This window comes from Pinus tabuliformis, chromosome 7, assembly GCF_031772625.1.
Source record: "Pinus tabuliformis cultivar Carrire ecotype Pingquan chromosome 7, CPIR1, whole genome shotgun sequence".
NCBI lineage: Eukaryota > Viridiplantae > Streptophyta > Pinopsida > Pinales > Pinaceae > Pinus > Pinus tabuliformis.
The window spans coordinates 1530772351-1530781757 of record NC_142293.1 but is presented as its reverse complement, the minus strand read 5'-3'; positions in this window follow the sequence as shown (position 1 = coordinate 1530781757).

Here is a 9407-nt window from a genome sequence, read left to right as displayed (position 1 = left end):
TCTTTCATTTTCATAAAGGAAAGAAACTGAAGTAGCTGCATTCGTTTGTTGCTAAGGCACTATCACGCCTTAGGTGGATAGGATCGTCCTGCATAGGCATTTTTCCCCACAACAAACATGATGATCGTTGTAGGGGATTGGGTCATGCTTTAGCCATATGGAAAATTGGCTAAGTGCCCGACATGACTCATGAACAGATTGGAGGAGGGCACACACTTGAGGTATGATGATACTTGGGTGGACTTCTCATGGCCGAGACCAAGAGTAAGTCTTGGTGGAACCTTCAGTGGGGGAGCTATGATGGAAGGGACTTGTGATGATCATGATATGGTTGGGTGACCGAGTTCACTAGACCGAAGATTGTAGACTTGGATGAGGATGATCAATTATTGTTATGAGTCTACTTTGTTGGACTACATGGGCAACTCAGTCATGGACATCAGGTTGGAGACATGAAGCATGGAAATATTATGCAGGGACATGATGCAAGAGCACTTGAAGAGGTGTCACTTATAGGCATCCAATGAGGAGTGCCAAGGCAGGGATGTTGTGCAGATAGATTTGCTGATGTGACATGGAGATGTTTTACTTATGAGCTGATGGAGAGGTTGTGCACTCTTGTACAACAAGGCCATGGACTTGGATGGAGTTGTGAGAAAACTATGGAGCATTCTTACTACATGGAGAGCTGAGGCATCTTGCAGAGAGCTTTGGGCCGAGACTTGTATGCTTGCTGAGATGTTGGTTGGAGATGACACATGGGGCTCATTATGACATGAGATTGTTGTGACTTTTGGAGTTACAACGATGAGGATGCTTTGGTGACTACACTTGGGCATGGGTTGAGCTGAGACTAAACTACTTTTGACACATGGGAGCTGATTGATCTATGATCATGGGCAGCACATGGATAGATGAGACAAGTGTATACTTGTTTCTATGGCAGACTTTAGGGATAACACATTGCAGACATGATGGAGGTTGCTTCATGGACCTGAATGTGGCACACTGAGAGTTGAAGATTGATGAGATGGTCTCTTCATATGGAGGAGATACACATATGGATGATGTTGGGATAGATGTGGCTGATTTCATGTAGCACATTGACACCAAACATCATGGACAACATGTTGCAGATGACATGAGGACTACTTCATGGACCTGAGCATGGCTTACACCTATAGGGAGATGGATTCTTGATCGAGTTGAGGATGTGACAGGATGTTCAGAGAAACAACTGATGGTGGCATGAGGATGTTCACTCTCATGGTTTGAGCATGACATTTGGATTAGCTACCCAACTAGTTCAGACATGGGGTCGCGAAGTGTGCAAAGATGTGTTAGCATTTGTTGGAGTATCATGGCAGCAGTTCACACAAGGACGACACATGATGAGATCGACACGGGAGGTTGCAAGAAGCATGTAGCTTGAGATGGAGGGGCCAGCCTTCCACGATGGAGAGCAGCATGTGGAGATTGTGACAGGGTGATCGATGGTCATGGATTGAGATGATTTCTGATGTATGACATACTTATAAGGTGTATACCTTGGTATGATGATCTTGGTAGATGACAACCAGGATGGTATGTTGTCGAGGACGACAACGACTTCAGGTGGAGGAGGATGTAAGGACCTACTGGCCTTAGGCGCGTCCGCCCGAAGTGCGACCGCGGGTGAACGATGTGCGCGCGCGGTTGGGAGGCTGAACGAACGGCGTTCAGATGAAGTGCGACTTGAAGAACAGCTCGAACTTGACTTGTGCGCGTGGAGATAAGTTGAAACACACATGAAGAAGGGAGAGCGATGGTTTTTATAGGCGTGGGGAGCATGGAGCAAGCACCCACGACCGACCGATGGTTATAGAGGAGGCCGACATGAGTTTTGATGTATTTGCGATAATGGATGGGCGTTGGGCAAGTCAGCTGGGCAGCCAGGACTTCGCCCCAACCTTGGTATATATTGCAAGTGCGTTGGAATCATTTGGACATCCAATCACTCGCTCTACATCTTCGCTCAACAAGAGGAGTGCGCAGATTTGAGGTAGATGCAGCAAGGAAGGTTAAGGCGCATGACATGGTGATGTGCCCGTTCTTGGGCGAGGCTACACGAGGAGTAAGTCGCATATCTCTTGGTCTTGGGTGAAGGTGCGGGAAGGAGCGCCCGGTGGTTGGGTGAGGGCGTACACGGGTGTGTGGCGCCCGCCTGACGATTGAGGCATGCACAGGTGTGTGGCGCCCGGTTTGTGCGACAACTTGGCACTGGTTCTTGGGTGACTCAGGTGAGTGCCCGCCCATCGTGCAAGTGTGCACAGTGACTTGGTGAAGTGTCGACATTGTGAACGGAGGTGTGTCTCGGGTAGTGGCGCCCGTGTGTGGCGACTTGGAGGCGCGCCCAAGTTGGGCAAACGACACGACCATGAAACGAAGGTTGGAACCGGAGGTCGTAGAGTTGGGCAGGCGGTACTACATGCTATTCACACGATTTGGGCATTTGTCAAGAGTTGGAAAGTGGGACTGCGTGTGGGCAGGTGTACATGGTTTGGGTGCTTGCGACCAAACGAAAGCGAACCGGCAAAGATGTGCAACAAGGTGAATGAAGAGTTGGTGAGTTGTGCGGCGATCGTGCGGAGGTGCCGATGAGCTGGGCAACCGAGTTTGCCGAAGTTGGAAATTTGGCTAAGTATAAATTTGGGGTTTCCCAAGGACTTAGCCTATACTTTGTAAAAGTGGAAAAATTATACATATATTGATATTCGGGCAAACTCATATTACAGGGAATTGCCCCTCTCTTTATACTGTTGTGCATTTCTCTTGTATAATGCTGTTGATAATGAATGTGTATGGGTGTTCATTGGTATAAAGGCACATTAATAATACTTGGTAACAAAAATAAAACTAAGTATGGAATGTTAAGGTGTAGTCTACAATCGTAAGTATTGGTGAAAAGAAAATGGTTGGTAGTGCCGCACCTCGCTATAAGCGCTTGAAAGACTACCGTAGGTGTAGGGGTGTGACAATAATAGACAGAGTTGGCCTCGTTCAGTTCATGAACACTTTAGCCGAAATGGTGAAGGGGGCTACGAGGCCTTTGGTTCTCCCTGTTTGGAAAAGAGAAAACCTCTGACCCCAGGCGAATCCCGTTGCCAAACTCCCTCTCTACGAATATGATCAAATAGAAGATAGAGATGGGAAGATGGTGCCACCTAACGGGTTGATCCACAATTCATTCTTCTTCGGACAGAAGGTGATGGAGTCGCTCAAACGGCAAGCAGTAGGTCAATGAAAGTACTCAACGTTTGAAGTTTTATCAACGTTTTTGTGGCGTTTGAGAACAAAGGCTTTCCAACTGCACACAGAGCAGGAAGTTAGGTTCATATTCACTGTGAATGTCTGCACAAAATCACACTCGCCGCTTCCTAGAGGGTTCTACGGGAATGCGATAAGTCTTGCATGCGCGGGGACGACCGCAGAAGAGCTGACAAACAAGCCGCTGTCTTTCACTGTGAAATTGATAAACGAAGTGAAAACGGCTGTGAACAACGAGCACATCTGATCGGTGATAGATTTGATGGAACTGAAGGGGCGCCTTCACTGCACAGTGGTGGGCTCCTTTTTTGTTTCAGACGTTACCAAAATCGGCTTCAGAAATGTGGATTTCGGGAGGGGAAGAGCAGCCTACGGAGGTCCTGCAAGAGGCGGAGTAGGAGCAGTGCCAGGTCTGGTCAACTTCTTAATCTCCCATCGCAATAAAAGTGGCGTGGAGGGAATAGTGGTTCCATTTTCTTTCCCTTTGGTACCAAGCAAAGATTTGAAGCAGAAATTAGTCATGCTATCGAAAACACTCCTCCTTTTGCGCATTCTTATATATGAAAAGTTATCGGGTGTTATGCAAAATCTCACATCAGGTTGGCTTTAGATGGGTTTGGATTTGAATTGTTTTCATAAGACTTCATTATCTTGCGTAATTCTGTTGCTATTTAGGAATAGGCATGTTGTATCTGCATTAGTATGTAATGTTTATCGCCTAAGAAATCAATTGCTCGTTTTAATCTCATATATAATATATGTAAGGTGTTCGGACGTTATTAGTAAAACATGTTTATATGGAAACATCTAAATTAGAAATCTTATAACATTATTTTGCACGATACAATGCATATTACATTACATTTAATATTTCTAAACTAGCAATTGCACCAAATGTTGCAAAGGAAATGCCGTAAGACATAAAGTCGAGAAAAATCGTAAGATTCTAGCAGAATAATGATCGAGAAGAATTAAATCACTTAATATAAAAATTAGTAAAAAATATGTCATTCAAAGCTATAAGGTAAAGAGAAATCACTTACATTAAATTATTTTGTGTTAATTTTGATAAAACCATCTTATATGCAATTTTATTGAGGATTTCATACTTGAAAATTTTCCTATTGAATTATTTTGTGTTAATTTGGATGCAACCATCTTATATGCAATTTTATTGAGGGAATAATTTCGAACTGAAGTAGAAAATTTTCTTTCTATGATATATTGCCAAATTTCTATCAATTATAGTTCAAGCTCATTTTCCCTCCCAAATTCCTATCATTCTTTTTATTCTGAGTAAGCATTTAAGGAAGGGATAAATAGGTATGAATCCGCCTAGTAGATTAATTGATTGGTAGGTCTAGCCAACTATACAAACCACCATTATAATAAAAAAAGAAATACAACTTTATAGGATTCGTCATTGATTAGATTGATTTAACTCTAGAAACAAACTTGACTTTTAAGAAATATCTTGTGTTTAATTAAAACTGGTGCTAAACATAGAAAATGAATTGAATCACTCAAAAATGAGTTATTCTTTAAGGCTTGAATCACTCAAAATGAGTTGTTCTTCAGGGCTTACTACTTGAATGTATAGGGTCAATGATATTCATCTAATACATTAATATAATTTAGAATTATCAATTCATAAGGTGAAATGATACACTCCCATACAAGAATTATATATATAACTAAAACATATTGAATATATATAATATTCCTATCATATTGAATTTAAAAATAAAAATAAATAACATATTTTAATAGATAATATAAATAAATAACATATTTGAATAATATAAATAGAGAAGTAAAAATATCAACAATAAATGATTATATAAATTTATTTAAAAAAAAAAAAATGATTAATAATATCTTTAACATAATTTTTGAAAAATTAAGATTATATTAAATAAATACTATTTTAAAGAATAGTATAAATAAAATAGAAAATTAGAAATATCAATATAAAAATATCAATATGCAATGTTGATATAATTTTTTTTTTAAGAAAAATAAATAATTTTATGAAAAAAATGAAAAAATTAAAACAAATTACTTAAATCATTTTTAAGACATATATATGGTTAATATTATATTGAATTTTTATAATAAAAATAAATAAATTATTAATAAATATAAATAATTAGAAATTTAAATATTAAAAGATCACATAAAAATATTTTATAATAAAACTAATTGATATACTTTAATAAATAATTTTATGAAAATGAATGGAAAAATTAAAATAAATTACATAGATAATTTTTAAAACATCCATATTGTTAATATTATTAACTTTTTATAATAAGATATTAATAAATAAGTAGAAATTTCAATATTAAAAGATCACAGAAAAATATTTTATAAAAAAACTAATTGATATACTTTGATAAGCCATAAAAATTAAATTAAAAAATATAAATCTATCGTGGTAAATGATATAAACTTAGTTCATTGTTTACACAAAAAAAATAATTTTAATAAAGGTCATGGCAGTAATTTTATAATGAGTACCTCGAACTAGAATAGTCGTACAACGTCCTGGTGGAAGAAAAAACGACGAGGGTTACATCGGATTCACATAGAATCGACAACTCTTGAGCTCTTTCGATCAACCCCTCCTCTTCGAAAACGTGACCTGCTTGGTGCACGCGTTAGCTATTCTCTTAATTTCTATTTTCTAGCGGGCAATGTCACTCCAACAATTTGAGACTTACAACAATGGTAAAGTTCTCGCGCGACTAACATAAAAATCATAGATAGTAAGGGAAAAAACAAAAAAAACAAAAATCCGCCAAATCAGAAGTCCTACAACGAGATTAAAAGGGCAACAAAACTGGGTTGATGAGTAACAACCCTAAAATTCTAGCATCTAGGCGAGACAATTCAACACAGAACATGGAGAGCGATATGTGGTGCACAAGTTGGGTATGTGTGTTGTTTAAACATGAGGAAATAGTTGATTAAACATGCGGAAGGGAGGTTATCTACAGCGCAGTACATTGGGCCTAATAATGAAAAGCAAATTGTGCTTCCTCGGCTTACACTCCTTGCCATTAATAGGTTGACTCCAAATTTCTCAAAGGGCCGCAATTCTGCCGATAAAGCAAAGTTCTAAATGACACGAATCCGTATAACATAACGATGATACAGAGGCTATGAGAGCCTTTCAACGGATGGCGAAGACAAGGATGAGGAAGAAGATCATTTCTACTTCGCCGAATTCCATCATTTTGTAATGCAGTTATGGTGCTGTTTACCACAAAAATAACAGCTCTCAGGTATGAATTATCTTCACTGTCACTTGTGTGTGTGGAGACATCAACTTTTCCATGGTAGATCCTGGTTTCCTTGGTTTGGCGCGAGCGCGAGATCACCTTACCACAAAAGGTTTCCAAACTACTAACTTCGCCAGCTACGCCCACTTATTGAACAGTGATTCCTGTGACGGTGTGCTACATGCATAAGCTGCAGAGGACGCAAAGGAGGGGTTCTAGTTTGCTACACTAGATTTTTGTTATTCGATCTTATAACACATATTTCATTAAATTTGGAAGTATTCTATTACAAGGCCTTCAACAACATTCATTCTTTTGTAAATCACCATATTAACTTAATTCAACATAAAAATAATTTAGTAATTTCAAACCAAGTAGAGATCATGAATAGGTCAAACATGAGTTGTTATGTACAATAGTATCAATACACAATAGGAATGTTAAATCAAACTCTTAGAAGCAATTGATTCAAGTTAAATCATATTAGTATGTCTAACATCCAATAAATATATTATAGTTATGGATAACGAACTAGATTCCTCGATGTTTGAATTTTGTGTCTAAGCACTCTAAACCCCTTTCCCGCAACCTATGGAGGATTTGTTGATTGAATGATGTTGATGCGAGGATCTTAGTCTAAATGGAAAGGATGTGCATCCCTTGCATTGCATTGAAACTAGTCTACTAAAAACTTAGTAAAATGTTTTTGTGCTCAATTTCCTATAGTCCCTTTGTGCCTTTATGAAGCACTAATGAGGGGGTGATCATTCGTCTTCATAGCATCCAGGCATCCATTATAAAAGTTATGCATTATTGCTCTAGGTATTTCAATAATGTTAGGCACCATTTATCTATCTCCACTCAAAGCCAAGTACATCAAATGAGAGTTCTTAAATGGGTATTTGAGTCATTCCATTGTGATGGACAATGTCACAAATTGAAGTAAACAAGAATTAGCGGTCTTCTTGTAAGTAGTGGAGGCAAGGGTTTTCAAAGATTAGTATAGTTGATGGTAGTGTGGATATTTATCTCTTCTTGTCAACATTGTCAAAACCAATAATAGTCTCGATGTAATAGCACCAACCAATTGTATTGAAAACCATGATCAATCATTACTTTCACTAAGAGGAGAAATGATAAGAAATTTTAATGAGGAAGAAATAATTGTGAAACATAACTCATGGATTTTAGTTGAATTTTATATAAGTCCCCGTGTTCTTTAATTATTAAATACTTAATCTAAATACAAATAAATTATCATTAAGATATTGATTTTGCGTATTAAATATGTATTAAAAGGCATTCATCTATGACACTTGATTTTTCATGTAGTCTAAATAAACCACTTAAAGCTCATTATCAGTTAATTCTAATTATTTTTGTAAAAGATATATCTTTACTTACGTTAAGAACTTTTTTTCAAAAATAAATGACATTTATAAACTTATATCAATACATATAATTAAATGTAATTGAATAAATAGCTTCTAAGTCTTGTTGGATTCTATGAGATTATTTTAAGTACAAATAATTTATTTTAGAATTGAAATTTACAAAATGTTAATCTTGATGGGAAAATCATGTCATAAGGTGCAAAAATTTTAAAGACAACCATTTGTGGCCCATCTCTTGAATGAGCTTAAATAGTCTACTTAATGCTCGTTGTAAATTCATTAATCCGTGTTTTATTTGAAAATGCATTTTGTTTACATGGATTATTATTCTAGAAATAGCAATGTCACATTTATACATTCATATTAAACCACATGATAGTTAAATAAAAATCAATTAATGGTTTCTTGACTTATTGACTTATATGGCATGATTTCATATAGAAATAATTGATTTAAGAATGCATAGTTAGAAAAAGTTGTTGATTCAAAATAAAATAAACGAGTTAGAACTCATCAACAATTGATTTTAAATTATTAATTTTCTAAAAAATATATTTTTACTTACATTAAGAACTTGATTTCAAAAATAAATTGCATTTATATATACATACATACTAAATAGAATTTAATACATACTTGTCTTGTTGGCTTCTATGAGATTATTTCAATTACAAATAATTTATTTAAGAATTGAAATTTACCAAATGTTAATAGGGGTGGGAAAATCAAATGTCGTATGTTGCAGAAATTTTAAATTCATTTATTTATAACTCGTATACTGAATGAACTTGAACGATATACTTAACATTCATTACCAAATAATTATTCCATGTGTTGTTATGAAAAACATTTAATTTTACATGGAGTTTTATTTCAAAAAAAAATGTCACATTTATACACTTATATTAAACCTCATGATAGGAAAATAAAAGTCGATAAATGGATTTATATAGACCATTTAGAACTCATTATCAATTACTTATAATTTGTTTATATATATACTTACATTAAGAGCTACATTTCAAAAATGCATCACATTTATAAACTTCTATCAATGCATATAACCAAATAGAATTATTCAAGTCATATTGGTTTATATGAAATTATTTAAATCACAAAAAAACTATTTAAGAATTGAAAATGACAAAATGTTAATATGAATGAAAAAATCAATGTCTTATGGTGCAAAAAGTTTAAATACAACTATTTTTTACCCATCTCTTTAATGAGTATAGATCATCCACTTAACACATTGTTAATTAATTATTCCATGTTTTATTAAGAAGATCATTTTTCTTTACATAGAGTTTTGTTTCAAAGCAATAAAATATGACATTAATACACTCTTAGTAAATTAAATGATAACGAAATACAAGTCAATAAATCAATTCCTTATTAAATTATGTGAGATGAGATGATTGCA